Source organism: Equus przewalskii, chromosome 4 (genome assembly GCF_037783145.1).
Source record: "Equus przewalskii isolate Varuska chromosome 4, EquPr2, whole genome shotgun sequence".
Taxonomy (NCBI): Eukaryota; Metazoa; Chordata; class Mammalia; order Perissodactyla; family Equidae; genus Equus; species Equus przewalskii.
Window position 1 is genome coordinate 73,698,616 of NC_091834.1, and position 13,970 is coordinate 73,712,585.

General features: G+C 38.7%; 1 long non-coding RNA gene across 1 annotated transcript in view; it reads right to left on the reverse strand.

The window, feature by feature from the left end:
• Nucleotides 1-2,922: 2,922 nt before the first annotated feature.
• LOC139082891 (uncharacterized) overlaps nucleotides 2,923-13,970 on the reverse strand; it is a 41,389-nt gene continuing 30,341 nt past the window's right edge. Inside the window, exon 3 of the long non-coding RNA XR_011539235.1 lies at nucleotides 2,923-3,036. This is a non-coding gene — a long non-coding RNA (uncharacterized lncRNA). The remainder of the gene's footprint in view (nucleotides 3,037-13,970) is intronic.

A 13,970-nucleotide genomic window follows, 5' to 3' on the forward strand; every position in this document is an offset into this window, starting at 1 on the left:
CAAGTTTATTTTAACAGGAGTGTGTGGGTAGTAGACGAAGCAACGGAAGGTAGCTGAGCACAGGCTATGGAGAGAAACAACATAAATGCAAAAGGAGTTGTCTGCAAATCTGGCTGCTCCGTTTTCTATTAGATTTTCTTGGGCTCCCGTTGAGTGAGTGATTGAGTGTGGAACCAAAGAAAAGATGAGAGTTAACCAGCTTCTGAATCCTCTTCTTTCTCCACCTAGTCTCAAAATACAACCTTCCACCCCTCGCCCAAAAAAAAAGATCTCTTTAGTTTAAAGTAGTCCCTTAGCAGCAGAGATAATGGTGCTGCCAATGTCTTTTTCTTAGATTGCTTATTTATTTGCACAGGTGTCAGCTAGTCTATTATTTCTCACATGACAACTTCGCTCCATGTTTATTTCTCTGGTTTTACACCAGTAGTGTGGTATTATCTCTCTAAATAAAGGAAATGTGCCAAAGTATAATTTTATAGTGATCTCTAACTTCCTTCTTTTCCCCCTAACATGTCAGGTGGCTCAGTTCTAAGTTTCCCCACAGTTGGTGGGAACTTTTCAAGGATTTGGGATAACAGCTGACATTTTGTGTATTATGCCTGGCACTATGCTAAGTGTTTTTTATGCATTATCTTACTTGGTCCCTAAAACAACTCTGTGAGATATGTGCTACCATTTTCTTCATTTTTAAGATGAGGAAACTGAAGCTCGGAGAGATTAATTCACTTGCCAAAGGTGAATCATAGAGCTGGGATACGAGCTCAAAGAGGCTAACTCTAAAACCCACACCCCTAGTCAGGTCAATATACCTGTGGTCTTTTCAGAAAATATCAAATCTATCCAAACTGCCTTCTGAAAAATGAAAAGAAAGAGAAATTAAGTGCAGAGGACAGATTCTCTCATCCTCTCACCCTCCTCCCACAACCCATGTGGAAAAGACCTGTACTTAGAATTTTATTTACAAATGACCAATGTGCCAGCATCCATGCACTTTTCTTCAATTCGTTATAACACCTAAGAGAATCTTCCACTTTTTTCAAAAGAATTGTTATCAAACACTATATTCTTGTCAAAATATATTGTCTTTCTACCTCAAGAAATTACAAATTACCATGTTCAGAAAATAATTCACATACTATCATTCATGGAATTCAATATGGTATTTTTGAGGTACCCATTGGTAGGGAACCAGGTAGGGGTGTTTTTCTTATTTCTTTTTACAATTTTATTGAAGTATAATTGACACAATAAACTACACATTTTTAAAGTCTACAATCTGGAAAGCTTTGGCATATGTATACATCTGTGACACCATTACCCAATCAAAATAATAAGTATGTCTATACCTCCAAAAGTTTCCCTGTGTCCTTTCGTTATTTCTTCCTCCTGCCCCATCCCTCCCCAGGCAACCACTCATCTGCTTCCTGCTGATACACATCGGTTTTCATTTCACTGAATTTTATATGAAAGAAATCATATAGTATGTCCTCATTTTTTGTCTGGCTTCTTTCAGTCAGCATAATTATTTGAGATTCATCCATATTGTAGTATGCATCAATAGCTCATTTTTATTGATTGTGTAGTATTCCATTGCCTAGATATACCACAGTTTGTTTATCCATCACTACTTGATGAACATTTGGGTTACTTTCAGTTTTGACTTTTACATGTAAAGCTACTGTTAGCGTAAGTGTACAAGCTTTTGAACGGATACATGCTTTCATTTCCCTTGGGTATTCCTAAGAGTAGAAAGACTGCATCACATGTTAAGTTTACTTAACTGTTTAAAAAACTGCCAAATTGTTCGCCAAAGTAGTTGCACCGTTGTATGTATCCACCTGCAGTGTATAAGAGTTGGGTAGAAGAATAGCCTTGTTTTTCTCAAATCAGGATCATCAAGATCCAATGGATCTAAGTTCTAGAAAATATATTGGAACACAAGATGGAGGTCTCTAATTTCTTTCTTGGTGATGAATTCTACTAAAACTTACATGCTTATGAAACTTAAACTAGTATTCCATTTCAGACTTATTTTCAGAGCCCCATAATCAAGTATCTAATCTACAATCCATGCAGCCACCCACACTGAAAATCTCAGAATCGTTCTTGAGTCTGCATTCTGCATTGCACCCCACATATAAACGACAAGTCCTGCTGTTTTTTGTTTTTTTAAAGATTTTATTTTTTCCTTTTTCACCCCAAAGCCCCCTGGTACATAGTTGTATATTCTTCGTTGTGGGTCCTTCTAGTTGTGGCATGTGGGACGCTGCCTCAGCGTGGTTTGATGAGCAGTGCCATGTCCATGCCCAGGATTCGAACCAACGAAACACTGGGCCTCCTGCAGCAGAGCGCACGAACTTAACCACTCAGCCACGGGGCCAGCCCCAAGTCCTTCTGTTTTAACATCTTAAAGATATCACCAATCCACCCTACTTCTCCATCCTCAGCTTAACATTTCATAGACCCTTGTAAGAGTCTTTTTAATGGTTTCCCGGGCCCCAGAATGGGACTTCAAATCCATCCTCTATATACATATCTGGGGAACAATTTAAAATAAAAATATGTCCATGTTAGTCCACCTAACTCACAAGATAAGGACAGAGTAATCAGCGCACATATGGCCCTCCGTCTTTCCAGGTTTATCATTCATCACTTCCTGCCTTCCCTCATTCCACCAAACTGCTTGTAAATCCCTCACATACCATGCTTTCTTGCCTCTATGCACTTATACATGCCGTCTCCTCTCTTTAGAATGGCCTCTTGCCCGCTATTCACCTAATTAACTCATCTCCATCATTATGTCCAACAGGAAGTCTTCCTCAAATCCCCAAGTCAGGTGAAGTTCTCTTCCTTGGTAGATGCATATTTCCACAGGCATACTTCTATGACTGCACCTGCAGGTTGTTTCTAATTATCTGTTTATGATTCCCCTCCTCCCTGTAGAATATGAGCTTTTCGGCACAGAGGTGTTTCTAATTCATTATTGCATCCGTGGTGAATAGAGCCATGCTTGGCGTGTAGCAGACAACAGTAAATCTAGATTGAATGAACAGAAATGTCAAAGTCTGAGAGATTTGGGAAAAGAGAACTTGCCGTACAGTTTTGGGGTACTAGGATATATTGGATCGTAAATATAATTCCAGTAGAGCGGGGACCTGCGAATCTGCTATTAGATGCCTTTTGACATAGTATGTGGGTGTTCTCAATTTAAAAGTCTGCCTAGATTACAAAGTTTGCCAGCCTTCAGTGGATGGGTGGGTTTGTTAGTCATTACCCCTTTGTGTACAGGATATAAGTTCACTGACTAGATTTTACTTTCAAGAGAAGTAAGCACATTGTCACCATTAAGTCATCATATAGCAAGCTTCTGCTGAATTCTCCCACAATCTTCTTGGTAGCATCTGGTTCCTCAGGGAATAGGAAGTTGAGGACTGGATGATAGTTTCTTAAAGACTTTTGAATTTCATTAGAAAATTATATGATACATACATCAAGGGCTCTTGAAATGAACCTCTTATAACACTGCATGAAGGCAAAAAATACATTTTGAACAAATTATGTAGTTAGTTAATTGTTTTGGAGATGCTTGACCAAAACAGGGAAATGCCTCTTCAGAAGGGCTCTCATCTTCTGAGGATGCATCTGCATATGAAGCAGGGCAAGGATGTGTGACTCAGAAATTCCGCTCCCTGGAAGTCAAAGCATATTTTTTCTATCTGGGCTTAAAGCCAATGTGGCCACAGCCTTAATGGACTCAGTGTAGCTGTGAGGGTGTGACCTCAGGAGCATAATCATAAAGATAAATTTAAAATAGCACTCCAGGAGATAGCTGGCACTTTATTATAAAGTGAATAAATATGGATGGGGCATAAAACTGAAAGAATGGCATCACTACATACTTGAAATTGCTACAAAAGAGTTTGAAATTTTCACTAACATTTATCTTCTTATGACACACACAGAGAAACCTAAATTATATGCCCCCTCAGTCTAGCTTGCTGAAAAAAGAGAACGTGTGATTTAGGTTAAATTCAATTCAATTAAAGAAATACTTACCTTATTAAGTTATTAGTTACCTTAATAGTTACCTTATTAAGCATAAGGCAATTATCTAGGATAAAATAGTGAACAAGATAGATTTTGTCCCATGGGGTAAAATAGTATGTGAAGAATTAATTTAGAACAAGAATAAAATGAAAAGTGATATTAAATTAATATATTCCTCAGATTATATGTTACCTGATATTAATATTGCTATACTTTGTTAGCTATTGACTGATACATATTTCAATTCTCATACGTTTTATTTTTTGAAATCTTTTGTTTATTTCTTGGAACTTCCTATTCTTGTTTTATTGGTATGCCATCTCTTGAATGTCTCTAAGGATATTAATAACATTTTTTAAGCTTTCTTGTTTCTCCATTAGTTTTATTTCCTAAATTTGATTTTTCTAAATTACTCGGTGATCCCTGGTGTGTTTGAGAATCCCTTTTTTGCTTCTCTGAAGTTGCAGGCATTTAGTATAGGACTTTGCAATTGGTCGTCATGGAGCAGAAGTGGCCTATACAAAGTGCAGAGTGCCAGCAGTGTGTCTTCGGGGTTTAGGGGCTTCCTGCTACTCCTAGGACTTCTCTGTCTCCCTCTGTCTCTGTCTGTCTGTCTGTCTCTCTCTCTCATCAGGGCCAACACATAGGCTCACTATCCTTCATTACAGGGAAAAACATTGTTAAAAAAAAATTCTTGGGCCAGCCCAGTGGTACAGTGGTTAGGTTCACACGTTCTGCTTCAATGGCCCGGGGTTCGCCGGTTCAGATCCTGGGTGTGTACCAACGCACCACTTGTCAAGCCATGCTTTGGCAGGCATCTCACGTATAAAGTAGAGGAAGATGGGCATGGATATTAGCTTAGGGCCAGTCTTCCTCAGCAAAAAAAAAAAAAAAAGAGGATTAGCTGCAGATGTTAGCTCAGGGCTAATCTTCCTCAAAGAAAAAAAAAATTCTCATATTTCAATGGAAACATGGGAAAGTAAAAGAGACAAACTGGCTCAGCTGTGCCAAAAACAGTTCTATAAATATGCACCTTAAAAATGTCCAGATTTAATCTGATCCTGATAGCATTCCTGACATAAATTTCACAAAATCCTTGCTTTCCAGAGTTAGTTATTCTGGGTATATATATACATATACATACACACACACACAAACACACGCACATACACACAGTGTGCCATCTTGCTCTCTGTTGATTATCATTACGTGTGTGTGCATTTTTAAGACACGATGGTCCACAAGATTCTCAGTGTTGTAAAAGCATCACTTTATGTCCTCTAACGAATGTACTATTTATCATGAGCTCCCACATCTTCATGATATTGAAAAAATCCCAATTTTGTCAACTTCCATTTTCCTCAGTCCAATCCAGGGATTCCTTTTAACCATTCCCAATTTTTTTTATTGATTCACATTTCAGGTATATGTGCTCCTGTTTTATCCTTAACCCATATTCCTTAGTCAAGAGGGTGGGTGGTCGTTAGACAACTGCCACGCTACAGTGGTGCTGGGAACATGGGGTCTTTCGCTCAGTCTCCCTTTTTCTCCATCCTATGCTGAGATTCTTTCTAACGATGTAACTTGACTCATGTGGAACTGCACAGCAGGTGGGAAGCATATTGTACACTCAGAGGGCAATTCCCAATGGGTGGGTCACCGGGCACTTTATCACTGCCAATCCTTCTTACCCATTGCTGGTATGGTCCCCTCACACCTCAGCTTACTGCAGTCCCAAGACCTCTTGGCCAGCTTGTCCCTTCTCTTAAATGTGGATACAGCATTTCACTGCCTCTAGTATGGTATGCTAAATCTATGAGGCTGCTGCCTTCCAAAATTTTGGATGAGCAATGTGACACGCGGCCATTAATTATCATATTCCTGCTTAAAGTCAACTATATCATGTGCTCCCCATGCCACACCTCCACACCCACCATACTCCTAATGTGGGGAGCGGCAGGACACGTGGTCCCTACAATACTTCTAACTTACTTATTTTCTAAACTCACCACCTCTTGTGACGTTCCTGTATCTAGTACGAAGGGCAAAAAGACATCTATTCTCCCTGCTAGTGGATCTACACCAAATCTTTTGGGTCTTAAACTGAGATGTCTTTCGACTGTAAAAGCTTAAAATATAGCTTGGAATGTAGAATGTAGAAGTTCTTTGTTTTCTCCTGTGGGATCTTCCTTCCCTGAGCACACACGTATACCCCTGCCTCATTGCCCAACAGAAGAAGGTGGCAGTTCGACAGGGAAAACAAGAAAGTTCACACTCATCAGTATCTGAACTGTTTGTCCACCACAAATTAATACTTCCTAAGCCGTCTTGCCATACATTTCTTCCGCGTGAGACTGAGTGGGGTCATCCTAAATGTACCTTTAGCCTGAGTCTGAAAGGGTTGGAATCATTTTTTATTTTTTCCAGATTTACTGAGGACTAATTGACTAACATAATTGTACATATTTAAAGTGTACAATGGGATGATTTGATATACATTATGAAATAATTACCAAGATCAAGATCACTAACACATCTGTCACCTCATGCTGTTAACTCTTTCTTTTTTTGTGATGAGATCTTTAGTCCAGTTCTTAGAGACACAGGCACAGTCTAAGACCTGCTAGTGACAATCGGCAGTGGCAAATTAAAACAGTCATGTCTGTCACACTCTGCTTTTCATTGTCTTAATGCTCCACTTTGTACTGCAAGACTACATTCCTCAGGGCGTGGCAGAGAGAGAGGAAGAGAGAGAGACCCAAAAGGTCACACTCTAGTTCTCTACCATTCAGGACTAACAAACACAAAACTCAACAGGCACTGTTCAAATCTACTTACAGAGGAATAGGGAGATTAAACTCTCTCTAGTTAGCAGCAAAATTCAGACTGCCTTGCTTAGACTGCCTGCTGGTGATCAGAGGAATAGTATATTCAACATTAACCTAGCTTTGGATTGTTTTAAATTCCAATTTCTTCCAAAGCACAGTATGTGTTGTCCTAATTTTATTTAATACAATAATTATTTGGTAAGGATAGTATTTCTTTATGCTCCGATGGAATGTTTCATCCTCTAGGCAAAGAACCAGTAATTGTAAAGAAGAAAGAATCAAAACCCTCTTTGTAAGAAAATCATTTACAACAAAGTACCGCTTGAAAATTTGAAAAGAAAGTCCATTTCCACTTCTAAAATTATGAAGTAGAAGGAAGATGAATACATTCCATAGTAAATGGAAAATGATTGAACTAATTCTGAAATATCACCTAACAATTTTTCACTGTGATGCTCATAATAAATTCTTTTTATAATGGGGAAATGACATCAGCTTTTCATGCTCTGTGCGTATTTAAAACAAGAATATGCATGAGCCAAAGCAGCATGCCTTGATGGATTCAGAATTAGGAGTTAGGATCCCAAGGCTTATTCTTCAATGGACTTTTTTAAATGTCACTTAAATGTACCACAATTTTTCTTTCATGAAATACATTTTTCAGATTCACATGTCAATCAGAGAACTTTGGAGTAATTCGCTAAAGCTACTAATCAAATGTTATAATCTGAAGACCAAGTAAGAACCTTAATTCAAAACAAAGGTACTTCCTTTTTTTTTTAACCTGGAAATTTGCCATCAATAATCTTCAGATAAAAATGTGAAAAATTGAAATTTTGTTATATTCAACTATATGAGAGGCATAAGAACTATCTGGGAGGAAAGGAGAGAAACGTCAACATTTTCGTATTGAACTGCCATGATCATGAATAGCATGTTGGAAGGATAGCAAATCACACTTGCCTTATCAGGATCTTTCTATATGCAGGGGGAAAAATACCAGCACACAGTCAACTTCTGGAAAAGGCAGTTCTTACTTTGATGCATCATGGAAGATCACCTAAGCCAAAATAAATATCAAACTGTCCAAAAAGCACCTGGATTATTAAAAATAAAATGAAGTCCCTGTACCATATTTGAAGCTAAATACCAGCTCAGTGCCTGGCCCACAAAAGGTACTCAGCAAATATTTTTTTAGAAACAATGAAATAAAATGCTCACTGGTCAATGTACTGGTCAGGCTGGTGCCTTGATGAATGATAACTCATGATTACAAAGATCAACACTATCTCATTTCATGAGAAAAATATGTAAAAAAATTACAAGGCGATGTATTAAGTGTAACAATAGAGTCGCAGCAAGTTTAATGGGAATATAACAAAGGATGAGTGACTCTGCCTAGAGAGTTTGCAAAAGTAGCCACAGAATAAGTAGTAATATCTGAGGTGGTTCTTGGAGCGTGAGTAGATGGAGATGAGTGGGAAAGGATCTCCCAGAAAGAAGGGCCAGCATATACAAAGACACAGCATTTAAAAAATATATTTAAAGCACAGTGAGGAATTCAGTAGGGCAGGTTTAGAGGTGTATGTGTCGGAAAGTGGCATGAACTGTGGCTGGGAAGGCACATCCAAGCTATCTTGTGAAAACACTTTTAAGCCATTCTAAAGATTTTGAATATTTTCCTAGAGGTCTCGGGAAGCCATTGAAGTTATTTAAGCAGAAATAAGGTATAATTGAATGGGGGTTTTATAAAAGTTGCTCTGCGGGCAGGATTTAAGAAGGCTCAGTCAGGCAGGGAGGACCAAATTAGGAGGAAGCCTCTCAGGAGAGAAATCCTGAGACTCCACAGACAATTCAACTGCAACAAGTGACAAGTACCCATCACTCTGTCCCCAAGTGCTTGGCCCTCAATAAACACAGAACTCATTACATAAATGAACAGACGAACGCATGTCTATTAGAGTTAGCTTGAGATCAGTTTTAAACATGGTATACGCAATGTTAGTGAAATGGAGAAGAACTGAGATTGCAATAGGGCTGATTAGCAGATGTTCTGTGATATATTCCAACCTCTTACTTTTCGGAGAGGTTTTCGATCACAGTGGCATCTGGGCTCACAGTGGAACTAAAAATCAAATCTAGAGTAGTAAATTATGCTGCAGATCGTACTATATTGCAGTATACTGTTTTTATAAAGTACTACTAAGAACACAGTGAGAGTTAAATAACTCAGTTCTATTTTCAGACTGTTATCTCTTTCACAATTAACTAAAATATTCCCATTTCTTAGTAGTTTATTTCATATTTTGTAAAAATTATTTAGAGATAAATGTTATTTCCTCCGAAGAGTTCCAATAAGCTATGATTTTAAAAGGTTCCTCGAAGAGGTTGTTAGAAAGTGATTAGAAGTTTACAGCTCAAAGATAAATGGATTGCTAACCAACTCTGTGATGTCACCATATCTCTGAGGCCCTGCATCCTCAAAATGAGGGATGTAGCGAGCAGTGGGTCTCCCTGCCTACCCGTCTCTCCCTCTGCTCTTGATAACAACCATCCTAGTTTGCTTGTTCACATGTCCCATGAGGACCTCGTGTGCTGCAGCGAAAGCTGACTCCGTCACCGGATCTAGCGGTGAGGCAGGCAGTTTAGGCATAAAATGACCTGCATAAGCCTATTCATTGGCCACTGGTACTGGAAGGTATGTGACCTAATTTCTGTCTGTAAGTCTAGAGGAGGTATTTGCAGGGGCTCCGTAATAGAAGCTTTCTCTTCTGGGGAACAACTGGAGACGTTGCTTCTTCCTTTGGATGGTGGCGCCTAGAACAACAATAGCCAGCTCCCTAGCAGAGCCTCCAAGCAGTGGAGGATGAGGCTGACGTCTTGAGGAAGGCAGAGCTGTGTGAATCACGGGGAACCAAACCAGGGCTATCCTAGAGTCTGACCTCTCTCAGGACATTTTGGTTACATGAGCCAATAAAATCCTCTAGGTAATTTAAGTCATTTTGAAATGGATTTTTCTGTAATTTACAACTGAAAGCATCCCCATGGGTGGAAGTGGTTAACAGAAAGTGACTAACAATGTCACAAAAGAGCAGCTAATACGGAGGTTAAGAGAAGGGACCTTGATACCACACTGGCTGGGCCGACTCTCAGCTCTGTACCCCCCAGCTGTGTGACCTCATGGAGTCGTGTAGACTTGCTGTGCCTCAGTTTTACCATCTGTAAAATGGGGATAATGTTGTTTATCTCTCAATGTTATGAGTTAGTAACAATAAATTAATTAAAACGAGTTAATATATGTAAAGTGCTTACAACAGTGCCTAGCATGTTATCAATGCCTCAAAAAGAGATAGCCTTTATAAAGGTTTTTCTAATCTTAAAGAATCCGTGGTTCAATTATTTATAATTACGTTATCTAAAGATGATGGTAAAGTATTTCCACTTGCAAATTTCAGTGCAAACGTCACAGCCAGATTAACTGTTAAGATCAAGCATGGCCTGCAGTAGATCCAGGACTGAACCTACAACTTCTGAACCATTCAGTTGTTCAGCAAATAGTAAACCTCTCTATTATGAGAGATATCGGAGTATAGATACATTCATTTAACACCTGCAGTGGGCCAGATATTGTTCTAAGCTCTTGGGTTACCGTAGTAAACAAAACAGACCCAGTCTCTACCCTCATGGTATTTGCATTGGAGTGGCATTCTGAGCTCCATAACTAAGTCGTGTTCCCTGCCCCTAAATTATTCACATCCTGGCAATACAGTTGGAGTCCCATACAGAAAAACTTTTTAAATTTCAGGACACTGTGATAAGTGTTATCATACAGTGAAATATACGGTATAGTGGGAGCAAGGAAACAAGGGATCATTAGAGAGAAAGATGTGCTTCCAGGATGAAATGGAATTTGTCAGGCATACTGGTATTAGGCAGAATAGAATTAAGACTCTCAACGAGTAAAAGAGGGACTGCAACACATATAGAGGAAGAAGTGTGAACCTGTATGGTACACAGATTCAGAAAACACAAGGTGCCTCAGTGTGGCCCTGCCTTTGGGCAAAGTCAGAGGGACTGGCAGAGATCACACCCTGGAGGGCGGCATGAGCAATGGTAATCAGTTAGACCTGCCCTGATAAGAGCTAATGGAAGAGATTTGTCACATAAGTGCTGGTCCTACAAGGTAAGTGCAGAAATGTGAGAGCATTGGGTACCTCCCTGACACAGAAGAGTGGATAAAGAAATGGAAGAAATGTTAAAAAGAATGAAACGGGTCCCAAAACCACTTGCCCTTACTAATTTTCTAACTGATTCAGATCACTAGAAATACCTAATTCATTTTTAGAGGGTTTTGAAAGATAATAAAGAAAAAAACACTGGACTGCATAATGCCAGAATCTGTTGATTCACTTTGATCCTGAAAGCATGGTGCCTTATTAAAGTCAGCTAACATGTTTGTGTTAATTTTTAAGAAGAACAAACAATACTTACGTGGCTCTAGCAAATAAAGCTTAGAGTCCTAGGAAATTAAGTTATCTTGATATCCAGACATTTTGGCTGGAGTTAAAATATCAAGTGTTGTTTATGCATAAAATCATGTCATCTCAGAGTTGGAAGATCTTAAAGGTCATCTGCTCCAACATCCAGACCGATGCATGAGGCCATCCTCTCTAAGACATCCAAATTCTTTTAAAAAGCCTTTGTATTTATTCATCCAATGAACATTTGTAGAGTACCAACACCGTGCAAGGCACTGGACCAGGTATTGGAGATATAGGAGTTAACCAAACATGTACTCTCTTTCTTCATGAAACTAACTTTTTAAAGAAATCGATTGATTGACCGGCAATTAGCAATTTAGACTGCTGTTTTTCTTCTCATCACCATTATCCCTCCCTCCCCTCAATGTCAAAAAAAACCACAAACCATTCTAACTGGCCAAATATGTCAAAATATGTCCTGGAATGATGTCCATTGGCCTTCTGGGAGTAGCATGAATTCTATTCTTAGCCTGGTCTACTCCTCAAGCACTCAACCACTCCCAAATATTCACCCCTTAACTCTCTCCAATTCTCTGCTTTATGACTTTAAAAAACCCTACTCTACCTACTGGAAACTAAAATAATGATTAAAGCCTCCCTAGTCAGAAATGTAAATCCCTAGTTGTTTTAGCTTTTTTGTTGTTAGTGTTGTCAAGTTGATTCTGATTCCTGTTGAAACCAAGGTCAGTCTTGCTGTACCTCTCTCACTGCTCAGGCAGGGTCAGGTCCCGCAGCTGGGAGTTTCACAGGCTCTGTCCTGCATACTCCTAGTTTATTTCCTTTCCCTACTGCTAGTGTTGTTGAGGGTCTAACATTTCTTAACACACCCCTGAGCTTTTCTGAAATCTTAGAATCAAGGACAATGACTTATGACTATCTTAGAGATTATTCATATTCTTGTAGTATTTCATTTTAGTTTTGACCTGCATTATTCTTACTTTCTCCTGTAACCAACAGTGTAGTAGCAGAATTCTAGTTTACTTTTGATAAGTATGGACATCCATTTTATAAACACATCTAATCATTTATACAGAAAATAAACATCCAAAAAAACTACGTGTAAATAACAAATGCAACTTTGTGTAACCACAAATAGTTCTACAGTACTTTTTATTTTTTTATTTCTTTTTTTAGCATTTATTTATTTTTTAAATAAACATTTTTTTAATTGCAGTAATGCTGGATTATAACATTATATAATTTTCAGGTGTACATAGTAATATATTTTGAATTCTGTGTAGATTACATCATTTCACCACCCAAAACTAATTACAATCCATCACCACACACTTGTGCCTAATCACCCCTTTCACCTCCTTCCTCCCCGCTTCCCCTCTGGTAACCACCAATCTAATCTCTGTTGCTATACGTTTGTTTGTCATTGTTTTTATCTTCTACTTATGAGTGAGATCATATGGTATTTGACTTTCTCCCTCTGACTTATTTCACTTAGCATAATTCCCTCAAGTTCCATCCATGTTGTCACAAATGGCCAGATTTCATCATTTCTTATGGCTGAGTAGTAGTCCATTGTGTATAAATATCACATCTTCTTTATCCATTCGTCCCTTGATGGGCACCTAGGTTGCTTCCAAGTCTTGGCTATTGTGAATAATGCTGCAATGAACATAGGGGTGCATGTATCTTTCTGCATTTGTGTTTCCAAGTTCTTTGGATAAATACCTAGCAGTGGAATAGCTGGATATATGGTAGACCTATTAATTTTCTGAGGAAACTCCATACTGTTTTCCATAGTGGCTGCACCAGTTTGCACTCCCACCGGCAGTGTACGAGGGTTCCCTTCTCTCCACATCCTCTCCAACACTTGTTGTTTCCTGTCTTGTTAATTATAGCCATTCTGACTGGAGTGAGGTGATAGCTCATTGTAGTTTTGATTTGCATTTCCCTGACAGTTAATGATGTTAAACATCTTTTCAAGTGCCTGTTGGCCATCCGTATATCTTCTCTGGAAAAATCTCTGTTCAGATCTTTTGCCCATTTTTTAACTGGGTTGTCGGCTTTTTTGTTGTTGAGATGTATGTGTTCTGTGTATATTTCGGATATTAACCCCTTATCTAATATGTGGTTTGCAAATATCTTCTCCCAATTGTTAGGTTGTCTTTTTGTTTTGTTGATGGTTTCCTTTGCTGTGCAGAAGCTTTTTAGTTTGCAGTCCCATTTGTTTATTTTATCTTTTGTTTCCCTTGCCCAGTCAGACATGGTACTTGAAAATATGCTGCTAAGACCAATGTCAAAGAGCGTACTGCCTATGTTTTCTTCTAGAAGTTTCATGGTTTCATGTCTTACATTCAAGTCTTTAATCCATTTTAAGTTGATTTTTGTACATCGTTTAAGATAATGGTCTACTTTCATTCTTTTGCCTGTGGCTGTCTAGTTTTCCCAACACCATATAATTGAAGAGACTCTCCTTTCTCCATCGTATGCTCTTGGGTCCCTTGTCGCAAATTAGCTGTCCATAGATGTGTAGGTTTATTTCTGGGCTCTTGATTCTGTTCCATTGACCTGTGTGTTGGTTTTTGTGCCAGTATCATGC